The sequence below is a fragment of the Octopus bimaculoides genome, chromosome 5 (assembly GCF_001194135.2).
Source record: "Octopus bimaculoides isolate UCB-OBI-ISO-001 chromosome 5, ASM119413v2, whole genome shotgun sequence".
NCBI classification, from domain to species: Eukaryota; Metazoa; Mollusca; class Cephalopoda; order Octopoda; family Octopodidae; genus Octopus; species Octopus bimaculoides.
In genome coordinates, this window is record NC_068985.1 from 93,776,338 (window position 1) to 93,785,359 (window position 9,022).

Genomic DNA, 9,022 nt, shown 5'->3' on the forward strand with positions numbered 1-9,022 from the left:
ATATAGGTGATACAGACACTCCCCATACACACATGCACTTACAAAAGACACAGACACATTGAAGGACACGCATGCGTAGACACATACAATAGGAATACAAAATACAAAATGGCTGATAGTTAGCAAGGTGAGACACACATAGGAAGGAGGGAAACAGGGGACCACTGATGAGGTCACAGAAGTGTGACGAAAGAACTCTGGCCGAAATAAGATTAAGATTAAGATTAATGTAATATAAAGCTGAAAAAAAAAAAAAAAAATTAACACCAAATATACAGTGCGTGTGTTTTTATTGGCTAAACTGGCAATATGACCATCCCCAAGTACAACAATATATATATATATATATATATATATATAAGATGACGTCGCAAGCTTACAGCGGGGCCAGAATTCGATAAGTTGTTGGTCGAAATAATCAACATGTAGTTTAATGCTGGAAAATTCCAAGCACTGCACTATCAACTCACGAATGTACTAACACGAGATTAACATATCTTCATAAAGCTTAAGTCGTGCATCGCAGTTATCATATCGGACTTATTTTTGCCTATCATTTTGGCTAAAATAGAAGGAAATATTTTTACGAGTGTGCTGCTGGTGAAACTAAGTGAAAAATAGACATTCGTCTGTTTCTAAAATACGCCTCGTCCTCAGTTAAGTTTTTGTCATTCATAATTAAAATATCTAGAATTCCATTGTGAATTCTATTGACTCTATGAAGTAATGGCTTAAATTTATAGAATTTCTTTGTTTTTATTTCCAAAACTAAAGTAATCTTCTACATATGCTTTCCAACTCTCTTCTATACACTGAGAGAACGAGTTTTCATATTTTCGTAGCTAGAGTATCTCTTCACTAAATTTGCACAGGCTGGGTCTGTGCTCTCGAATTTTAGTCGGTAATAGTTCACATTAAACTTGTAATAGTTAGTTTGAGAAATAAATTTTAGTCCTTTATTTATAGATTCTTTTTCGATATGTTTTTCATATTCAGCAAAATTCTCTAACCGGAACGTAAGCACTACTATTTCAAAGTCGTGAGGGTTGTTAATATATACATTCCCTCTATTAACATGATGGTTCAACATATCTAGGGCGTCTCTTATAAAACTTTTAACAATTTTAATGATTTCACTAACACAAAAATATTTTTAAAAAACCCAAAACTCAGACATTGATTTTTCAAATACCGCGCCAACGACTGTTAGACTTGAATCGTCTGGTGTTAGAACATTACTGTAGAAACTTGTGAATTCATTGCATGCTTCACATACTATTTTGCATCTATTAAAAAGAGTAGATTTACATGTAAGATACGTTATATAAAAATATTCTTTCCAGGCCAATAGGGAATAAGTGCAACGACATTCCTTCTGTTGGTTGTAGCTTTTAAACATTACATCTCGAAGCTTGCATAATGCTTTTTATAAATATTCAGAATCCATCAATATAACTGTACTCATTTATTGGGAATTCTTTATCAGTTTTCAATTCATTTATATATTCCCTGTGAATGGTGCAGTAGTTTCACTTAGATCTTTGCTTATATATGACATGGCGTTATATCGAAAATTCTAAATGTGGTCACCCTCCCCCACACACGCACACACACAGACAAACATATACACATACGTATGGATACATGTCTTGATGTATATATATACATATATACTCTCTCTTTTACTCTTTTACTTGTTTCAGTCATTTGACTGTGGCCATACTGGAGCACCGCCTTTAGTCGAGCAAATCGACCCCAGGACTTATTCTTTGTAAGCCTAGTACTTATTCTATCGGCCACTTTTGCCGAACCGCTAAGTTACGGGGACGTAAACACACCAGCATCGGTTGTCAAGCGATGTTGGGGGGACAAACACAGACACACAAACATATACACACACATATACATATATATATACATATATACGACGGGCTTCTTTCAGTTTCCGTCTACCAAATCCACTCACAAGGCTTTGGTCGGCCCGAGGCAATAGTAGAAGAGATTTGCCCATATATATATATATATATATATATATATATCGCTCAGGTATTGCAAGATTATTTATTAACCTGGTGTAGAACTCAATACACCTGTGTTTCAAAAAAAAGTGTTTGAGTATAGAGAGGTAAGAGAGATGACAATGGTTATGTCAGGAATTTCATTAGTTTACAGCTGTTATATAATATCTTTATATATGAATGTTGGCTTATAAGAATCACAACCGGCAAGAATAATGTGTCAACCTCTATCGACGCATTCAAATTCTGAACACCAAAGTCATGCACAGCGTCGCAGACAGTTTTATTCTGAGGAGATATACCGCTAAGCATTTCGCCCGGCGTGCTAAAGTTTCTACCTGCTCGCTGCCTTGGTCAGTAAAATATATTACTGATGAACTGTTGTAGTTATTAGTCAAATATCAGTCTCAGAATTCCTAAATGTTGGTAACTTGCTGAATCATTGAAACTATGAAGTATAGGGCAAACAAAGTTGGATGTTGTTTATTAAATAAAAATGTTAGCGTTATTATTATTACATCACAATAGAAACGTTTGAAAAGAGCGAAGCTCCAACTTCCTTCGGCTTAATCAAATGTTTTTTCTGTATATATCTAAACAATAATTAGAATGCTGATTCCATTACGTCATAATGCAAAATTTTGCTCTTACAAATGTCAAATATGAATATTTACAAAAGAAAATTTCTTGATGAAGAGACTAAATAGAAATAGGTGTGTGAGACTAATTAAAGTTTATATCATTATTTTGTATTTTAGCTGCGTATTTGAAATAAAACAGCTGTAGCTGTGTGTCGTAATTATGTTTCGTGATGTGCTCCGCCAGGAGCTTATATTAAAATTTCCTCTCTTACCCTCATTAGAATATTAGTACATTGAAAACAACTAAATTAGCTGATATCGTTTAATTGGGTAGTGAAATCCAATGAAATTCTCATTGCGGTGACCAAATTCGTACGGTAAGCGATAAATTACATGATTTTTAATACACAGGGTGTTACAAAAACTACATAGTCAAAGCAAATGAAAATAAACAGGTTTAATGTTGAGCAACATAAGATTTATTCCTCCAAATTTGAATGAGAAATTCAAAGGTATGTGGATTCCATGAACGATTTCACATCACCGGTCACATTTCCCTCAAAGAAAAACGAGCCATGAAGATGCTTCTTAGAGATGGCGCAGAACACATTCACATTTGGTGAGTCCCTCTCATGCTCAACTGTGGAATGAGGATTTTTTCGCCCCAAATGCGAACATTATGTTTATTGACTTTGCCATTCGTATGAAATGTGGCCTCATCACTGAAAGCAAGACGTTCCTTGAACTTGGCTTTTTCAAGTTTCTCTTGCATATCAACACAGAACTGTTTGCGCTTGCACTTGTCGTCTGCCGTTATGGTCTGAACGAACTGCAGCTTGTAGAGTTTCATTAGCAAGCAGAAGTTCGCCATTACCTTCTGCCGGAGCCGCGTGGAGTATAGGTGCTTCGCCCATAAACACAAACATCACCTGGTCTGACATTCGAACCCACGATTCCTCGACCTCGAGTCCGCTGCTCTAACCACTAGACCATGTGTCTCCTATGTAGACGTATAATTTAACTTAATGCTGTCTCAGTTGCGTACACGGAGAACTTAAATGATTTCTCAATTCATTGAAATGCTACGAGTAAGTTTAAACAACAATAAAATTCACATTCAATTAATTTCAAAACACGAAGTCTGTTACGTTTGTATATTTATTTTGCAAGATTCCCAATGTGAAATCGTGTCTTGAAACAGATATTGTTATATTTGGGGACGGTCATTTTTGCTTTTTTCCAAATAAACACACGCGCTGTATACTTGGCCTTCACTTTATTATTATTATTATTTTTATTATTATTATTATTATTATTATTATTATTATTATTATTATTATTATTATTATTATTATCATTATTAGTCAAGACGAAGAGCGCGATTCGATTGTAAGATATTTTATTAGTTGAACGATATTAGAGCAGTACGTCGGTCTTTGTCAAAGAAAACTTGGCAAAGACAGACGTACTGTTGAAATATCGTTCAACTAATAAAAATATCTTACAATCGAATCGCGCTCTTCGTTTTGACTGTTTACCTTCGTGAAGAGTTACGTCAGTCCTTTTTAAATTATTATTATTATTATTATAATTATTATTATTATTATTATTATTATTATTATTATTATTATTATTATTATTATTATTACTGAGTGAGAGAGTAGTGCATGCCATCAAAGTGACGCTGGGGTACGAAGCCCAATAAACCCGTCATTCACATAAATGACAATCATATGTGGGCGACATGGTGATCTCATATTAAGACAAACAGCACATGATCTTGAATTTTCTTTGGGTCGAGTAGCCCATCCCTATCAAAAGGTCTCTGATTAAGGTTTGTTTAAGGATGATGAACGAATCACCCATGTTTCCGGAGGTGAATTATTCAAACCCCAAAAAATTAATTCAAAGAAATACTGAATGTCATGTTACACCAGGGGCTGGTTAAGTGGTCAGTATTGACCCCTAGTGGTCTATGTGGCTATCCAAGAAGTACATATTCCCACAATATCAGTATAAGAAGACTAAATTGTTATTGTTCTTTATAAATTTCCGTAAGAATTTTCATTAAATTTCTTTAAATATTTCTGATTAAAAAGCTTCTGTGATGACACAAGAGAAGAATGGAGTTGTTTTTAAATCAAGTATTTTATCAATTATAATCGATAAATTTAGTAACGATTCTATGAAGGAACCAAGGATACAGTAAATTTCCTGACCACTGCGATACTTTGTGCCAGCCACCGAGATACGTTTTTAGAACTAAAAATCGGAGAAAAAGTATGCTATTAACGGATCACTTTTACATAGATTTGACGCTATACAATTCGTCATTTGGAAAAGTCCTACAATTTACCGAATTATGTCATTATCCAATTAGCAATTAAGCGAAATCAACTACATTTACATTTTATTTGATAATTTAGCGAGTTTGAGACATTTAACAGCTTTCATTTGTCGTCTCTTTATTCTTATTACAGCAGATAATATATCTGTTTTCACATTACGAAGCATTAAATGAAGTTAGAAGAATTGCCTGGAATTCGGTAAAGGACAATCTAAAGCATAAGCCTCCAGAAACGCTGTATACTAATTAGAACAATAATGAATAATTACCTGGGAACATTATATAATATTTAATTAAAACTGGCCGTGTATTGAGACATTTAGTTGAGTAACTGACAAAATACTCTGCGACGTATAGTTGTATACCTTAACATTCTGAGTTCGATACCCAGTGTGGTTATATTCTTTTCATTTCTCTAAACCCAATGATATATGTACCTCTTCACTGTTAATCTCTTTCAGATTTGATAACTGAACTTATTTTGGGATTGATATTTAACTTTCGAAAGGCAGAAACGTTAGCACGCCGGGCGAAATGCTTAGCGGTATTTCGTTCGTCTTTACGTTCTGAGTTCAAATTACGCCGAGGTCGACTTTGCCTTTCATCCTTTCGGAGTCGATTAAATAAGTACCAGTTACGCACTGGTGTCGATATAATCGACTTAATCCCTTTGTCTGTCCTTGTTTGTCCCCTCTGTGTGTAGCCCCTTGTGGGCAATAAAGAAATAAGAAACGTTAGCACGCCGGGCGAAATGCTTAGCAGTATTTCGTCTGCTGCTACATTCTGAGTTCAAATTCCGCCGAGGTCGACTTTGCCTTTCATCCTTTCGGGGTCGACAAATTAAGTACCATTTGCGTACTGGGGTAGATCTAATCGACTAGCCTCCTCCCAAAAAAATTTGGGCCTTGTTTCCTAGACCAGAAAAGCATATTTAATTTTTGAATCAATTAGCATTTCATCACGGTTAAAAATTACTTGCGTATTCCATATTATGTGTTGTCTCCACCGATAAGTTTATTGTTATAATTATTATTTAGTCTTAGAAATATTATATTACTAAATCTCTCAGAGAGATTTATACAGTAACAGCACAATAAAGTGATCTCCCTTTGAAAACATAAGGACAGAAAATGTGCTATGGTCAACTGGAAACAGTCTTTCCTAGGGCTAAATAGCAGTAGCTTTCTTCCCTTTCATGGGACTGCTACATTAAGTTAGCAACATACCATCACTTTATTTAGTCTTAGTTTTACGATTTGTTAGATGTGTGTCACTTTCAGATTGTATCTGGATTCCATGTTGCTTTGTTTTCTGACCGGCCGGTCATGTCTTGTTTCCGTCTATATCTCGGAAAACTGCTGTCATCCCTGAATATTCTATGGTTATTTCATGTTACTGTGAACCTGACTTTGTATCAGTGTGACCAACCGTTTGCTGCTTCTGTTATGATGAGCTGACAAAGTTTTTGTAAGTTAATTTAAATATATTCAGTTGTTTTCTTGTTAACCTGAGAGATATACATATAATAACGTGTAGATAATGTTGCTACTTCGTGTAGAAATCTAGGCGGGCAGGGTCTCAATCACCACTGTGGCAATAAAGACAAACTTTGTAGCCATTTATTTTCTACTCATACGTTACGATGTGTACGTGTACTTCGTTATATCGATGGGTGAAAGTGCTTTACTTTATTCAATGTGATATTTTGTTGTTAGTTTATAATGTTCAAACATTAAATTCCAGTATATTCAAAATCTTTCCTCATTTAGTACTTTCGCCCGTGTATACCAATCAAAATAAACATGTTAAATGTATTTATTTTGTTGTAAAACACTTGTTACAAGAAAGTTCTATATCAGAAAGCCAAATATCAGTAAAAATGTATCAGAATATCCCAGAAAATAAATGTAGATATCAGTAAAATATATTAGAATAATCCAGAAAAAATGACGGTTAATTTATCCATGAAATATATCTGAATACATTGTTTTGTAGTATGTGAATATCAGAAAAGGGAGACATATTCTGATATGTCAGAATATTTTATTATTATCAGAGTATTTTATTATTATCAAAATAATTTTGTATTTGTCTTATTTTTGTTTTGTAGTCTATCGTACACTTGAATGTACACGTGGTACACGTATACATCGTAACGCCTGAGTAGAAAATAAATAGCTCCGAAGTTTAAGCCATTGTTCAACTTTATTGCTACAGTGGTGATTGTGACCCCGCCCGCCTAGATTTCTACACTCGGGGTGGGAGAAAGCCAAAGAAAATCAGGGTTTCAAATCTTTGATTCAAAGCAGGACTTGCAAAGGAAAGTGTATGATGGTGATACCTACCCCTGCACTCCAAAAATGATAAAAGGCAAGGTCGACCTCAGCAGAATTTGAACTCTTGAAGGAAGAAATGCCGTTAAGTATTTTGTCGGAAGTGCTAATGGTTCTGCCTGCTCGTCAACTTTGCTTATTTAAGATTATTTACAAAGGTTTCAACACTGGAAAAGAATTTAAAAATATTAGTTTATTAATTTATATCAATATCTATTTGTAGTAGAATTGGTGTACATTAAAGTGAATTAAACTCACCATAAAACGGGTTCTTGTTTCACTATTTGAGCGGAAAATTGCCTTTACAGTCCTCACAGGTTTGTTAAATTAAATATATTGTATATCAGGATAAATATTACTCCATAACAAACACAATATTTGTTATTCGCATACTTGCTACCCAGTGGAGGTTTCTCTCTTATTTGAGAGAGCCTTTACAAAATCACTCGACTTCGAAATAATACCTGAATAGTAATACGGATAAAGAAAATTAACAATCTCAGAAAACTATTTGAAAAGCGTGACAAGTTTCTTATTCTAGTTTTGAAGTATTATTCTTGAATTAGAATGACAGTCTCCATGAACCTCTTTAGAGTCTTCATCAGTAACCATGGAAAGAGATAAAAAATCATTCATAAACCGGGGACCTAATCATAAAATTTAAAATCCCTGCACTGGATGAAAGTTAGTGTTAGTGTTAAACATACCAGCTTATCAGATCTATCACCTGAAATAATGAGGGCTGCCGGTACAGATTCCGTCTACCAGATAGCAATCAGAAAGATTTGGTCAGTTCAAGACTAAGGACAGAAGATACGTGCTGAAGAAGCTGCACGACGGGATGCGACTAGATTACAACTTCAAAATGGATCACTTCAATGTCCAATGAACAAAAACAGAATAAGTTCTTCAAATGTTATAGAAAAAAAAAGAATAAATAAACACGAACAGTTTCAAGAATGTAGACAAACTTAATGCAGTTATTTTATTATTTTTCTGATTATTTTTATTCGTCTTGAATTTTCGATTACAAAACATCCTTTTCAAAGATAGATGATATTGAGATAAAAACAATTTTCTTTGCTTAAGCCTGGAGGCGGAATAAATAGCTTCAATAATTCAATGTGAAAAGCAGTAGCTACTTGACAATCATTCTACAAAAGAAGCAAGTCAGCCTTTTACAGCGCTCTTGTTAAAACCTAACTGATTTTCCTGAATATTATTCAAATTTGAAAAGGATACTTTTGCCGGCGAAAACTTTAGAAGCAAAATTTAAGAAAAGGAGAATCACAAAAGAGCAACATTGCTTTTAGCCATATGCCTGAATTTAATTAAAACAAAGATTTGCGTGTGTGTGAGTGTGTGTGTGTGTGTGTATGTGTGTGTGTGCGTGTGTGTGCATTTGTGCACTGGTATATATATATACACACACATACACACACACACATATATATATATATATAATTCCACTATCTTCTATTTAATTCTCTCATATTGTCTCTGATGATAGGATATCCTTTATAGCCTGAAACAGCTGTAAGACTACCTTTCTCTTTATAAATGTCCTAGAAATTTTCAATGATGCCTTTGGGCTTATGTTTGTACCACTGTTTTGTTGTCATTCTTCTTCTTCTTCTTCTTCTTCTTCTTCTTCTTCTTCTTCTTCTTCTTCTTCTTCTTCTTCTTCTTCTTCTTATTATTATTATTATTATTATTATTATTATTATTATTATTATTATTATT